General features: G+C 40.0%; 1 pseudogene; it reads right to left on the bottom strand.

Moving 5' to 3' along the window:
- Gm9167 (predicted gene 9167) lies at positions 6,577-7,751 on the bottom strand (annotated as a pseudogene).

The following is a 16,233-nucleotide window of genomic DNA, read 5'->3' as shown; positions in this document are numbered from 1 at the left end:
TGGTGTCTGAGGGTGAAACTTCCAGCTTTTGTCAGGCTGAGGCTTTGTCTGTATGGGATTTGAAGAATCTGAGTTTGGGCTACTGCAGTGAGTTAAGGAACTCAGAAACTCAAGAACACTAAGTAAGTCACGATACAAAAAATGTGGTACATTTACACAATGGAGTACTACTCAGCTATTAAAAAGAATGAATTTATGAAATTCCTAGGCAAATGGATGGACCTGGAGGACATCATCCTGAGTGAGGTAACCCAATCACAGAAGAACTCAAATGAAATGTACTCACTGATAAGTGGATATTAGCCCAGAAACTTAATATAGCGAGATATAATGTACAAGATGCAAAAAACATGAAACTGAAGAAGAACGAAGACCAAAGTGTGGACACTTTGCTCATTCTTAGAATTGGAAACAATCACCCATGGAAGGAGTTACAGAGAAAAAGTTTGGAGCTGAGACAAAAGGATGTACCATCTAGAGACTGCCATATCCAGGGATCCATCCCATAATTAGCCTCCAAATGATGACACCATGGCATACACTAGCAAGCCTTTGTTGCAAGGACTGTGATATAGCTGTCCCTTGTGAGACTAGGCTGGGGCCTAGCAAACACAGAAGTGGATGCTCACAGTCAACTATTGAATGGATAACAGGGCCCCCAATGGAGGAGCTAGAGAAAGTATCCAAGGAGCTAAAGAGATCTGCAACCCTATTGGCGGAACAACATTATGAACTAACCAGTACCCCAGAGCTCTTGACTCTAGCTGCATATGTATCAAAAGATGGCCTAGTCGGCCATCAATGGAAAGAGTGGATCATTGGTCAGGCAACTTTATATGCCCCAGTACAGGAGAACGCCAGGGCCAAAAAATGGGAATGGGTGGGTAGGGGAGTGGGGAGGGGGAGGGTGTGGGGGACTTTTGGGATAGCATTGGTAATGTAATTGAGGAAAATATGTAATTATAAAAAACAAAACAAACAAACAAACAAACAAACAAAAAAACTTCATCCATAATTCCTACAATTAGCAGAAACCTGGCAGTGCAGCAGTGTAGCTGAGTTTGAGATGTAACATTAAAATTATTTTAAGCAGCTTTGGGTTCATACCACAAATGCATGTACACACCCACACACCTGTGTGATTCCTTTGAACATCCAAGGTCAATGAAATGCTTAAGTCAAGCCAGTAGGTATTACTTGAGTACAGTTTTCTGTCTGGCATATTAGTTACATTTTAAAAAATGTTACCTAGACATAAATAATTACATTAGAAGCAGAGTAAAAAACTAATCCATAGAAACAAATATCCATCTAGGTTCACTGCTAAATCTAAGAAAATGCACATTAAGATACATTTTATCCTATAAGTATTTTTCAGATTTATGTACATTTCATTAAAAATATATGATTGCTTATGACTAGCATGTGACTTTAGACAATTAATAAACAGCAATTATAAAGTATACATGACATAATTTGGAAGTAAAAGACAATGAACATATTTACCTTCAACATAAATGTCAAAATTTCAATGTGAGTTTCCCATGCATAGGCAACCATATTTTGATCTTCACATTTTTTATTATGAGATAAATAATAAAAAGCTATGACAATCAATATACATTTTCACTTGTGTGATAGCAAAGGCAAGTGATTCAATGCCATCAAAATGTATTGAATACATACATGCCAAATACTAGGGACTTCTAAGTGAAAAAAAAATGCAATCGTGACTCTTGTGAAGCTTTGTGTCATTAGGAACATCAACATATAAAGAAATAAATCTCAATGCAGAATGAAGTTATGTTAGATATGTATGCATGACTTGGAGACTCCATGAGACATAAGTGGTTTTTAGTTACAATAATAAACCTAGTAAGAAAAAATACCAATAAAAACATAGCAACATTTTAATACTGTTTTAAATTTTGAAAAGAAAAAAAAATCTAAAACTTCATGTTTCATCCTATGGTCAATATGAACACACATGTGTCCCAGTGTCAATGTGAAAAAACTGACTCCGTCACAGAACCATTTCTGGACCAAAGACACAATGAGTTTTGGACAAGTGTGAAAAAGAAAACTTTTGAGTTACTGCAGGTAATTCCCTTGACTAAATTTTAGTGGGCTAAAATTTACTTTTTTGCTCTCAAAATAATTAGACTATTTCTGTTCTATTTTATTCTCTCATTCATCTTTTCTTTTAAATATTTGATAATGAAATACTAATATATATATACATAATTTTAATATACATATAATTTAGACTTAAGACACTTTCATATTTTTCCATAATTTTGCAAAATATTTTTATAGAAATATTGGTCTCAAAAATGGATCTGTCTCCTTACCCAACTGCACTCTACTTCATCTAAAACCAATTCTCCATCAACATTCCTACACATCAAAAATCAACTAAGAACACAGAATTTTTCTAGGTACTTCAAAATGTAGCTGGTGTTTACAGAGTATGCCCCCTTTTATTCTGGCTCACTACCAAATGTTATCTTACTTTTTTTTTCCCCTCTGTGTAGCCCTGGCTGTCCTGGAACTCACTTTGTAGACCAGGCTGGCCTTGAACTCAGAAATCCACCTGAGTCATATATATACTAGATGACTATCTAACTAGGCATGTCCATAAGATGTTGTCTTTTTGTAGCATTGATATTATGTGCTATTTATGTGTGGATGTGTAGTGGGGGATTCAACACAGTGTCTCATTCAACCACTGAGCTACAATGGTTAGACCTTGAGATATAGTCTGACTTAATGCTGAGGATTGGAATGTTGCATATTGATTGGCTTTTTGAACTTCCTTCTGCTCACAGTCTTTGCTCTCTAAAATAGATCTACATTCTTACTGGTTTATGGAAGTGTTTAGTATTCTGGGCATTAGCCCTCTGTGTATCTCAGCCTTTAAACATATTTGCTCTCATCCTCTAACTCACCCCCTAATTTGCTACATCTTTATCATTCAAAGCCCTCATACATATTGAAATGTACAGAAATCCATTCGTGTTTTTTTTTATGTTTGTACAATTTTTGTATTTTAAAAATGTTTTTATGTTCCAAATTTGAAAATAAATTTTCTGTTTTCTTTTATGTAAAAAAAAAAAAAAGTCAGGCTCAGGAGGAGGATGTTTAAGTGACTTCGGTACAGGCTGACAGGGCTTCGGTTGGGACATAACCTGGAACTAATTTGTTCAGCCCCTGGTGTGCAGGTGTCTGCCACGTGGACACAATACCTGGGAAGGTGCTGTGGCCCCAGGAAGCACTTGAGCACAGCCAGGTGCACATTAGAAGTCAGAGCTGTGCCTGTCTACTTCTTTTCAACACGGCCCAGATGATCAGGACCAAGGAGACTTCCTTGAGAAAGTTTCCTGTTTCTCTCAACAAGTGCTAGGAGGGCCTGAGAAGTTTTCTCGGCATGTGGAGAGGCTTGAAGATTCGTGTGAGGAGTGATGGAAACTGCATTTTTTACTTTAAAAAAAGTCCCTTTTAAATTAAAGTCTCTTTTAAAGCAGAGGGACTTTAATTTTGAGGGAGTTGGTGCCATCACTATGACCTGAAGAGACTCCTTCCTAGACAGGATTGGAAAATGTCTCTAAAGTTTGCTCAGAGGAAAAAAGGACTTGGAGTTGAGTGCGAGAAAGGGCTCCACTGTGGAAGTAGTTTTGTGAACTTTCCTTCTAAATTTATTACTATCATTATTCTAGTTATGAGATTTTTATGGACATATGGTTGTATATATTTTGTTCATATCTGTATTGATGTATATGTAAAACACAGAAGTTAGGCTACTGTGATGCAGGGCAGGGATGGAGGTACATGAGGGTTGTTGTTGTCCCACTCCATGGAGTTGTACTCTCTCACACTCTCTTCTACCATAGAATTTTATAAAATTCCAAATTTTCTGACTTGGGAGCCAGACACTGTGGTGGAAACCTGCTAGCTAGTAGCAGAGAAAGCAGCCAGTTGACCTTCTTACTCCACTGATGTCCCAGAAGCAAAACTCACCATCTCCTTCCCCATGCTCTCTTAAATCCCCTTCAACTCAAAGATGCTCCTTCATCTTTCCTGAGTTTTCTTATGTTTTCTCCATGACAATGTGTTGCTCTTACTGCCTCTTGACCTATCGTTGACACGATTTACCTCTTGCTTACAGAAAGCTCTTGGTTTAAAGATGTGTGCTAGAGCTGAGCCACACCAAAACTAGAAACAGATTTTTTTTTAAATTCAGTCTTGTTGTTCAAAGTGTGATCAGATAACCTGCAACAAGTATAGGTTCTCTCACAATGTCACTCCATCACAGGTTTCTATAGCTTCAGAGACACTCATGAGCTAAGCAGCTATAATGAGAGGGTACCTCATATTATCTTGCCATAAATATCTCACTCATAAGTTAACTGGAAATTAGCCTTGAAATAACTTGCTTTTATCTCTGATTATTAGACCTGTATTCTGATCAGACATAGATACTCAATACAGAACAGCAGATGTATGGGCACATCCCAGTATCTGACTACCAGTAGCATGTCCTTTAGAAAGTATAACAGTTACCTGAATTGATGAGTGCACATCCTGAAGTGAGACAGCTGACAGTCAGTTGTAGTTCATTATCTTGTCTTGCAGGATTAGAGAGCAAATATGCAGGATCCAGGAGTAGAGTGGCAGCTGAGGTTCTGAGCCTTTGTTTATGGGGTTTTAGTGACTGTGGAAGCTTTATAGTTTGGGGGAAGGTCTTCTGAATCAGGTTTTACTGGACATCTGTGGGATCAATGGATCTATGAAGATGTGAGAGGCAAACCTGGAGCAAGAGTGGGTTCGAATCATGTCCAAATCCCGGAAATATTGTCATGAGATGAGCAGGACTAGGACTACCTGTGCTAGACTGCTTAGAACTGGGCCTCCACCTTTGCCCCACTGGTGGAGTTCACATAGCCCAGTAGCCAGGTTAGACATCTTTTGATTGCCCTTACAAGGTCATGTTCAACAACAAGAGAGGCATTTCCAGCACCGTGGCTCCAACCACTGATATACACATACCATCTAAGCCGCATATCACCCCCAAAGGTTTAAGTACCTGTTTATCCACCCAATTAAATGAACTGTCTCAGTGAAGCAAGTCTTCCAAGATTGTTCTCAATGCACTCACTGCTGCTTGAGGTTTCTCTCACTTTCTTCCTCTCCTTACCTCCTCTCTCACACACATACAAACATCAGCCATTCCCAACATTATAGGTGAACAGAGTGGGAACAGCATATTCCACTCTCAGAGGAGTGGAGAGAAGAAGATAGGCTTAGAACAGTAGCTCCTGGGACAGTGTCAGTGAAGGCCATAATCCAGGGCTCTGGGTGGATCATCATTTTGGGTTCAGGTACAAAGAAAAAGAATATCTTCTGTTAGTCTGGGAGAGTCCAATGGGATAAGAGGCAAAGAGGGGACACAAGAACCCTTGAGGCTTTTGATGTCTATAGCTAGACAGACGAAAATAGTGTCTGCTATTATGGACAGATCAATTGCATTATTATTTTATAAGGAATGGTAAGAAATAGGTTTGGAGCTTTGTTGAATTTGGCTGTCCTGGAAAAGTCTGTGTGAAGGCCTTGAGCGTATGTCTGGACACAAGTCTGGAAAAAATTCAGGACCAAGAACCCAAATGAAGACCAACTGTGTATTTTGGTGATATATATGAGGATGGAAGTAGAAGTTAGCTATTCTTAGGGAAGGAAACATTCAGAGGATTGTGGCATTGGAGCTAAGTGTAAGGAAGGGAGTGGTCCACTTAATAACACTGGACTTATCTCTCAGACTGAGATGGCTGTCACAGTGACAGATGAGGTTTTATCAAGTATATGGGTTAGAATGATGTTTGGCAAGGGACCATTGCTGCCAAGAGACACACATTGGGTCGGGTATGAATCAGAACAGACATAAAGGTAGGTGGCAATGATGCAGGTGACTAACTGTGAGGCAAGTAAATAACTGTGAGGAAGGTGACTAAATGTGAGGCAGGTGACTGTGAGGCAAGTGACAGGGACTGTGATGAAGATAACTGTGAGGTTGATGACAATGAGTCTGAGGCAGGTGACTAAATATGGCAGGTGACTGTGAGGCAGGTGACAGGGATTGTGATGAAGATAACTGTGCTGTAGATGATGGGAAGTCTGAGGAAGGTGACTGTGAGACAGGTGAATGGGAGGCAGGTGACAGTGACTGCGAAGCAGGTGACTGTGAGGCATGACCCCATACTTGTGAATATTTCCCATACTTTTGTAGTGACCCTGGGTGGAATGGGGAGATCTGCACTTGGGTTGGTAGATAAGTTCATGGGTAAATAAGAGAATTATTAAATTCTTCAGAACCAAGGAAGCTGGGCTTTTTGTTAATGCAATTTTAACAGGAGCTGTTTCTTGTATATCTTAGCTATCTTCCAAATAAATGAGACAGAGGCCATTCTATTTATTTAATCAAGCATTATAGCAGAAAAAGTGGGCAGCCATTGATGTGCTCTATTTCATTAAGCTAAACTACCAACCTTCCAATAATATTCCCCAAGATACATACTTTTTTGGGGGTGCAGCAAAACTTATTGATGGTATTCAAGAGAGTAGGGAGGGCCCCCTTGGCCCCTAATTTTATGGTGGTTTGAGGTGAAAATTATGAGGGAGGTGCTCAGTGTTGGTGGCCAAGTTGGGATAGGGACTCCTCAGCATCCAAGGGCCTCTCTCTTGCACTCAGTGTTTTTGCTGGTGTGAGTGGTCCAGGGTTTCTTACTCCTTGGAGGCCATGTAGGCCATGATGTCCACCACCCTGTTTCTGTAGCCATATTCATTGTTATACCAGGAAATGAGCTTGACAAAAGTGTCTTTGAGAGCAGTGCCAACTCTGGCATTGAAGTTGGAAGAGTGGGAGTTGCTGTTGAATTCGTAGGAGACAACCTGGTCCTCAGTTTAGTACAAGATGCCCTTCAGTGGGCCCACAGATGCATGCTTCACCAACTACTTGATGTCATCATACTTGACAGGTTTCTCCAGGCAGCACATCAGATCCACTATGGACTCACTGGGGGTAGGAACACGGAAGGCTATGCCAGTAAGCTTCATATTCAGCTCTGGGATGGCCTTGCCCACTGCCTTGGCAGCATCAGTGGATGCAGGGATGATGTTCTGGGCAGCCCCATGGCCATCATGCCACAGCTTTCCAGAGGGGCAATCCACAGTCTTCTGAGTGGCAGTGATGGCATGGACTGTGGTCATGAGCTCTTCCATGATGCCAAAGTTGTTATGTATGACCTTGGCCAGGGAGGCTAAGCAGTTGGTGGTGCAGGATGCATTGCTGACAATCTTGAGTGAGTTGTTATATTTCTCATGGTACACCCATCACAAACATGGGGGCATCAGCAGAAGGGGCATAGATGATGACCCTTTTGGCTCCACCCTGGTGAGGTCACGATATACTCGACACCTATCTCACCCTATTTTATGTTAGTGGGTCTTGCTCCTGGAAGTTGGTTATGTGCTTCCCATTGATGACAAGCTTCCCATTTTCGGCCTTGACATTTCCGTTGAATTTGCCATGGATGAAGTGATACTGGAACATATAGACCAAGTAGTTGATGTCAATGTAGGGGTCATTGATGGCAAAAACCTCCACTTTGCCATGTGGCGAGCAGATGGCAGCCCTGGTGACCAGACACCCAATAAGGCCAAATCCGTTCACAGGACCTTCACGATTTTGTCTCTGGGACATTCCTGGCACTACACAAGAAGATGCTGCTGTCTCTGGAGTAGGGAGGAGCAGAGAGCCAATACTTACATTTTACTATTAATCTGGCTGTCTCTGCTCCAGGTGTTTTCCCATGGTGTCTCCTTAAGACCCTTTCCTGGTAGCTGAATTCTCTTTTTCTTTTTCATCCTCTCCCTTGGCTGATGGAAGTGCATCCCAGTTTTCTCTTCTACCCAGCATTTGGTACATCAGTTTTTATTAACAAATCAGAGAATAAATTGTTCAATAAGAGAACTGGTCTCAAATAATTAGTTGAAGACTGTTGAGATAGCTCAGTGATTAAAGGTGCACTGACTGAAGGTGAACACATGAGTTCAAATTTCAGAACCCACCTGGTAGAAGAAAAGAAACTTCTCTAAATTGTCATTTGACCTTCCAAGTACACAAACACACACACACACACACAAACACACACACCTTGATACCTCTATCCATACACAGGCACACACACACAAGCACACAAACACATGAACCCACACCTACAAATGTCTGTGAAAACTGGCATCAGTAAGCATTAGGAAGCTCCTAATGGAAAACTATGAAACAATTTGACAAACAAACTAAATACCACATGAGATTGTACTATAATGGTGAAATAAGCTATAAACCCATGATGGTGTGAATGGTTGCATGGCAGGTAAATGAACATTACTGAACCCGGCAGGACCTGCGAGCCCCAGAAGTGTCTCCACTCCGCAGGATGCCTAGCAACCCAGGACCTCAGAATCATGGGTGAGTGGAACAGAACATCACCACCAAAGAATCCCAGACACTCTTGTGCCAGCATGAAGAGGGACAAAGGAACCCCAAACTACCAGAGGCTGGGATTCTTTCTGGTTGGGGCCAGCCCCGCCATCTTCTTTCTGAACACAGTGTAGGGAGCCAAGGAGCCAGAGGACTCTCCATACTGAAAGACCCTTAGCACACCCAAAGCCTAGGCATCATGGGACTCAGGAAGTAGATCAGAGCTCCTGACTTCTGGACACCTGCCCTGCAAGAGGAGTGCTAACCTGCAGAGAGTGCTCTGACCACTATGACTCAGGTGAGAAATGGACTCCTAGGACTGCTGACAGAGGCAAATAGAATCAAATGAGGAACAAGCTTCAGGCAGAGACAGCTAGATTTTCTAACACCAGAGATTACAATATGGCGAAAGGCAAGCATATGAATATTACTAACAGAAATCAAGAACAGTGGTCATCATCAGAAACCAGTACCGCACTACAGTGAGTCCTGGATACTCCAATACACCCAAAAAGCAAGTCTAGGATTTAAAATCATATCTCCTGACAGTGGTAGAGGATTTTAAGAAGGGCATTAATAACTTACTTAAAGATTACAAGAGAATACTGTGAAACAGGTGTAAGCTCTTAAAAAATTACAGGAATTCACTGCTAAACAAGTAGAAATAGTTAAAGAGGAAACACAAAAAATCCCTTAAAGAATTATAGGAAAACACAACCAAACAGGTAATGGAATTGAACCAAACCACACAAGATCTAAAAATGTAATTAGAAACAATAAAGAAAACCCAAAGGGAGACAACTCTGTAGATAGAAATTACAGGAATGAAATCAGGAACCATAGATGCGGGAATCAGCAACAGAATACAAGAGATGGACAAGAGAATCTCAGGTGCAGAAGATTCCATAGAAAGCATGGACACAACAAAGAAAATGCAAAATCCAAAAACACCCTAACTCAAAACATCCAGGAAATACAGGACACATGAGAAGACCAAAGCTACGGAAAATAGGTATAGATGATAACTACTCTGATAATGGAAACACATATAGACCCAACAAAGAAATAGAACTTCAGACCAATTTCCATTATGAAAAGCGATGCAAAAATACTCAATAAAATCTTCGAAAACTGAATCCAAAAAGTCATCAAAACGACCATCCATCATGATCAAGAAGGCTTCATCCCAAGAATGCATATATGGTTTAATATATATAGAAATCAATCAATATAATCCACTATACAAACAGACTCAAAGACAAAAACCACATGATCAGCTTATTAGATGCTGAGAAAGAATTTGACAAATTCCAAAACAACTTCATGATAAAAGTCTTGGGATGTTCAGGAATTGAAGGCCCTTACCTAAACATAATAAAAGCAATATACAGCAAGCAAGTAGCCAACATCAAACTAAATGGAGAGAAACTGGAAGCAATCCCACTAATACCAGGGACTAGAGAAGGCTTCCCACTTTTTTCCTACCTATTCAATATAGTACTTGAAGTCCTAGGCAGAACAATTAGACAACAACAGAAGATTAAGGGGATACAAATTGGAAAGATAGAAGCCAAAATATCACTCTTTGCAGATGATATCGTAGAATATATAAGTGACCCTAAAAATTACACCAGAGAACTCCTAACCTGAAAAACAGCTTCAGAGCAGTAGCTGGATATAAAATTAACTCAAACCAATCAATGCCCTACTCTACACAAAGGACAAACAGGATGAGAAAGAAATTAAGAAAACAACGCCTTCCACAATAGTCAAACATAATATAAAATATGTTTCAGTGACTCTAAGGAAGTGAAAGATCTGTATGATAAGAACTTAAAGTCTTGATCTTGTGTCTGGGGTCCCTCAGAGACCACTCTGCTCAGGGGAGAGTACAGACTGCAGAAGCCACACAGCTTCTGGGACAGGCAGAAGCACACAGCTTCTGGGACAGACCCGGTTTTGGGCTCCAGATATCCGGGCACCTTCACTGCCAGAGGAGAGCTGTCTGCCCAGGAGGTCTCTGACTGCCTGATCAGGTGAGGGAGCCATCTTGGGTCCTGGGTCCCTTGGAGACCAGTCTGCCCAGGTCACCTCTCAGACTGCGGAGGGTGAGCGAGTGGTCTGCAGAAGTGACACAGCTTCTGGGACAGATCCCACTTCAGGCTCAAGACATCTGGTAACATTCCCCACCAGAGAAGAGGTGTCTGTTGGGAAGGGGGAGGACACTGACTGCCTGAGCATGTGAGGGAGCCATCTTTTGCCCTGGGTCCCTCAGAGATTAGTCTGCACAGGTGAGAGTGCAGACTGCAGAAGTGACACAGCTTCTTGACAGGCAGAAGCAACACAGTTTCTGGTACTGTCACCCATTTCAGACTACAGAAATCAGGGCACCTTCACTTCCAGAGATAAGGTGCCCACCTGATAGGGCTCTGACTGCCAGAGCAGGGGAGGGAGCCATCTTGTGTCCATGGTCCCTCGGAGAACAGTCTGCACAGTTCAGCTGGCAGACTGCATGGGCAATAGATCTTCTGAAACAGGCCCTGTTTCAGGCATTCATCTTAAGCCAGAAGGCAGATCTGAATACCAGACCTCTGTGCAACTTCCCTGTAAGAAGAGAGCTTGCCAGCAGAGAGTACTCTGACCACTGAGACTCAGGAGAGAACTGGGTTCCCAGGACTGCTGATAGAGGCTAACAGAATCACAGGAGGAACAAGCTCCAACCAGAGACAACTGTAACAACGAATGCCAGATATTACCAGATGACAAAAGACAAATGTAAGTATCTTATTAACAGAAACCAAGACCACTCACCATCATTAGAACCCAGCACTCCCAACTCAGCCAGTCCTGCATACCCCAACACACCTGAAAAGCAAAATGTGGATGCAAAATCATATCTCATGATTCTATTAGAAGTCTTTAAGAAGGACATTAATAACTCACTTAAAGAAATACAGAGGAACACTGCTAAAGAGTTAGAAGTCCTTAAAGAATTACAGGAAAACACAATCAAGCAGGACATGGAATTGAAGAAAACCATCCAAGACCTAAAAAGGAAAGTAGACACAATAAAGAAACACAAAAGTGAGACAACTCTGGAAATAGAAACCCAAGGAAAGAAATCAGAAACCATAGATGCGAGGATCAGCAACAGAATACAAGAGATGGAAGAGAGAATCTCAGGTGCAGAAGATTCCATATAGAACACGGGTACAACAATCAAGGAAGATGCAAAATGCAAAAAGATCCTAACTCAAAACATCCAGGAATTCCAGGTCACAATGAGAAGACAAAACCTACGGATAATAGGAGTAAATGAGAATGAAGAGTTTCAACTTAAAGGACCAGCAAATATCTTCAAAGAGATTATAGAAGAAAACTTCCCAAACCTAAAGAAAGAGATGCCCATGAACATATAAGAAGCCTACAGAACTCCAAATAGACTGGAACAGAAGAGAAATTCCTCCTGACACATAATAATCAGAACAAAAAATGCAGTAAATAAAGACAGAGTATTAAAAGCAGTAAGGGAAAAGGGTCAAGTAACATATAAACTCAAACCTAATAGAATTACACCAGACTTCTCACCAGAGACTACAAAAGCCAGATGATCCTGGACAGATGTTATACAGATTCTAAGAGAACAGAAATGCAAACCCAGGCAACTATACCCATCAAAACTCTCAATTACCATACATGGGGCAAGCAAATTATTCCATGCAAATACCAAATTCACACAATATCTTTCCACAAACCCAGCCCTTCAAAGGGTAATACTGGGAAAACTGCAACACAAGGATGGAACTTGCCCCCTAGAGAAAGCAAGAAAATAATCCTTCAACGATCCTAAAAGAAGACACCCCTAAGAACAGAACCCCAACACTAACAACAAAAATAACAAGAAGAAATAAATTTATCCTTAGTAACTCTTAATATCAATGGACTCAATTTCCCAGTAAAAATATATAGACTAACAGATTGGCTATATAAACAGGATCTAACTTTATGCTGCATATGGTAAACCCATCTCAGGGACAAATACAAGTACTACTTAAGAATAAAAGGCTGGAATTTTCCTAGGAAATGGTCTGTAGAAACAAGCTGGAGTAGCCATTCTAACACCTAATAAAATCGACCTCCAACCCAACGTTATCAAAAAATACAAGGAGGGCACTTTATACTGATCAAAGTTAAAATATTCCTAGATGAAGTCTCAATTCTGAATGTCTGTGCTCCAAAGGCAAGGGCAGCACATTCACTATGGAACCTTTATTAAAGCTCAAACCACACATTGCACCTCACACAATAACAGTGGGAGACTTCAACACCGCACTCTCAACATTGGGCAGATCCTGGAAACAAAAACTAGACAGAGACAAACAAAAACTAACAGAATTTATGAAAGACACGGATTTAACAGATATCTAGACTATTTTATCCTAAAACAAAGGGAAATACCTTCTTCTCATCACTTCATGGTACATCCTCCAATATTGACCATATAATTGGTCACAAAACAGGCCTCAACAGATACAAAAATATTGAAATTATCTCATCCAACCTATCAGATTACAATGAACTAAGGCTGATCTCCAATAACAACATAAATAATAGAATGCTAACATAGAAGCTAAATAACCCTCTACTCAATGGTACTTTGGTCAAGGAAGAAGTAAAGAAAGAGATTAAAGACTTTTTAGAGTCTAATGAAAATAACGCCACAACATAACGAGTCTTATGGGACAAAATGAAAGCAGTCCTAAGAGGAAAATTCATAGCTGTGAAGGCTGCCAAAAAGAAACTAGAGAGAGCATACACTAAAAGCTTGACAGTACTCCTAAAAGCTCTAGAATGAAAGGGAAAAAAATTCACCCAAGAGGAATAGATGGCAAGAAATAATCAAACTCAGGGTTGATATCAAACAGGTGACATCAAAAAAAAAATCTGTTCAAAAATCAACCAAACCAGGAGCTGCTTCTTAGACAAAATCAACATGATAGATAAACTCTTAGCCAGACTAACTAGAGGGTACAGGGACAGTATCCTAATTAACAAAATCAGAAATGAAAAGGGAGACATAACAACAGAACCTGAGGAAATTCAAAACATCATCAGATCATAGTACAAAAGGTATACTCAACAAAACTGGAAAACCTGGATGAAATGAACAATTTTCTAGACAGATACCAAGTACCAAAGTTAAATCAGGATCAGATTAATGATCTAAACGGTCTCACATCCCCTAAAGAAATTAAAGCACTCATTATTAGTCTCCCAACCAAAAAAAGCCCAGGTCCAGATGGGTTTAGTGCAGAGGTCTATCACACCTTCAAGGAAGACCTAATCCCATTTGTCCTCAAACTGTTCCACAAAATAGAAATAGAATGTACTCTACTACCCAATTCATTCTATGAAGCCACAATTACTATGACAACTAAACCACATATAGACCCAAAGAAGAAAGAGAACTTCAGACCAATATCCCTTATGAAAAGCGATGCACAAACACTCAATAAAATCATTGGAAACCAAATCCTAAAAGACTTCAAAATGATCATCCATCATTATCAAGTAGGCGTCATCCCACGGATGTAGGATGGTTTAACACATGGAAATCCCTCAATATAATCCAGTATATAAACAAACAAAAACAAAAACCACATGATCATCTCATTACATGCTGAGAAAGCATTTGACAAAATCCAACACAACTTCATGATATAAAGTCTTCGGAAGTTCAGGAATTCAAGGCCCATACCTAAACATAATAAAAGTAATATACAACAAACTAGTAGCTAACATCCATCTAAATGGAGAGAAACTCGAAGCAATCCCACTAAAATCAGTGATTAGAGAAGGCTGCCCCCTCACTCTGTACCTATTCAATATAGTAGTTGAATTCCCAGCCAGAGCAATTCGACAACAACAGGAAATCAAGGGGATACAAATTGGAAAGGAAGAAGTCAAAATATCATTCCTTCCAGATGATATGATAGTTTATGTATGCGACCCTAAAATTTCTACAAGAGAACTTCTAAACCTGACAAACAGATCCAGTGAAGTAGCTGGATATAATATTACCTCAAACAAATCAGTGACTTTTCTCTACACAAAGAATAAACAGACTGAGAAAAAAATTAGAGAAACAACACCCCTCACAATAGTCATAAATAATATAAAATACTTTGGTGTGACTCTAACAAAGGAAGTGAAAGATCTGTATGATAACAAGTTCAAATTTCTGAACAAATAAATTGAAGAAGATCTCATAAAATGGAAAGATCTACTATGCTCATGGATTGGTAGGATTAATATAGTCAAAATGGCTATCCTGCCGAAAGCAATCTACACATTTAATGCACTCTCCATCAAATTTACAACTCAATTCTTCACTGAGTTAGAAAGGGCAATTTGAAAATTCATCTGTAATAATAAAAAACCCAGGATAGTAAAAACCAGTCTGAACAATAAAAGAACCTGTGGTGTATCCCGTCCCGAGGGATTCAGTTATTCCTGGGTGCGAGGGAGACCAAAACAATGGAGGAATGCACCTCTTTCTCCACATCTTCGCCAGCATCTGCTGTAACCTGAATTTTTCATCTTAGCCGTTCTCATGGTTGTTTTGATTTGCATTTCCCTGATGATTAAGGATGTTGAACATTTTTTCAGGTACTTCTCTGCCATTCGGTATTCCTCAGGTGAGTATTCTTTGTTTAGCTCTGAGCCCCATTTTTAATGGGGTTGTTTGATTTTCTGGAGTTTACCTTCTCGAGCTCTTTATATATGTTGGATATTAGTCCCCTATCTGATTTAGGATAGGTAAAGATCCTTTCCCATCTGTTCGTGGTCTTTTTATCTTATTGACAGTGTATTTTGCCTTGCAGAAGCCTTGCAACTTTATGTCATTTATTGATTCTCGATCTTACAGCACAAGCCATTGCTGTCCTATTCAGGAATTTTTCCCTTGTACACAGATCTTCGAGGATTTTCCGCACTTTCTCCTCTATAAGTTTCAGTGTCTCTAGTTTTATGTGGAGTTCCTTGATCCACTTAGATTTGACCTTAGTACAAGGAGATAGGAATAGATCAATTGGCATTCTTCTACGTGATAACAACCTGTTATGCTAGCCCCATTTGTTGAAAATGCTGTCTCTTTTCCACTGGACAGTTTTAGCTTCCTTGTCAAAGATCAAGTGACCATAAGTGTGTGGGTTCATTTCTGGGTTTTCAAATCTATTTCATTGGTCTACTTGTCTGTCGCTATACCAGTACCATGCAGGTTTATTACAATTGCTCTGTAGTACAGCTTTAGGTCAGGCATGGTGATTCCACCAGAGGTTCTTTTATCCTTGAAAAGACTTTTTGCTATCCTAGGTTTTTTGTTATTCCAGGTGAATTTGCAGATTGCTCTTTCTAATTCGTTGAAGAACTGAGTTGGAATTTTGATGGGGATTCCATCGAATCTGTAGATTGCTTTTGGCAAGATAGTCATTTGTATAATGTTGATCCTGGCAATCCATGAGCATAGCAGATCTTTCCATTTTCTGATATCTGATTTAATTTCTTTCTTCAGAGACTTGAAGATCTTATCATACAGATATTTCACTTCCTTAGTTAGAGTCATGCCAAGGTATTTTATATTATTTGTGACTATTGAGAAGGGTGTTGTTTCCCTAATTTCTTTCTCAAGCTGTTTATTC

This window comes from Mus musculus, chromosome 7, assembly GCF_000001635.26.
Source record: "Mus musculus strain C57BL/6J chromosome 7, GRCm38.p6 C57BL/6J".
Taxonomy (NCBI): Eukaryota; Metazoa; Chordata; class Mammalia; order Rodentia; family Muridae; genus Mus; species Mus musculus.
The sequence above is the reverse complement of the archived record's forward strand: the minus strand, read 5'-3'. Positions and strand labels throughout refer to the sequence as shown.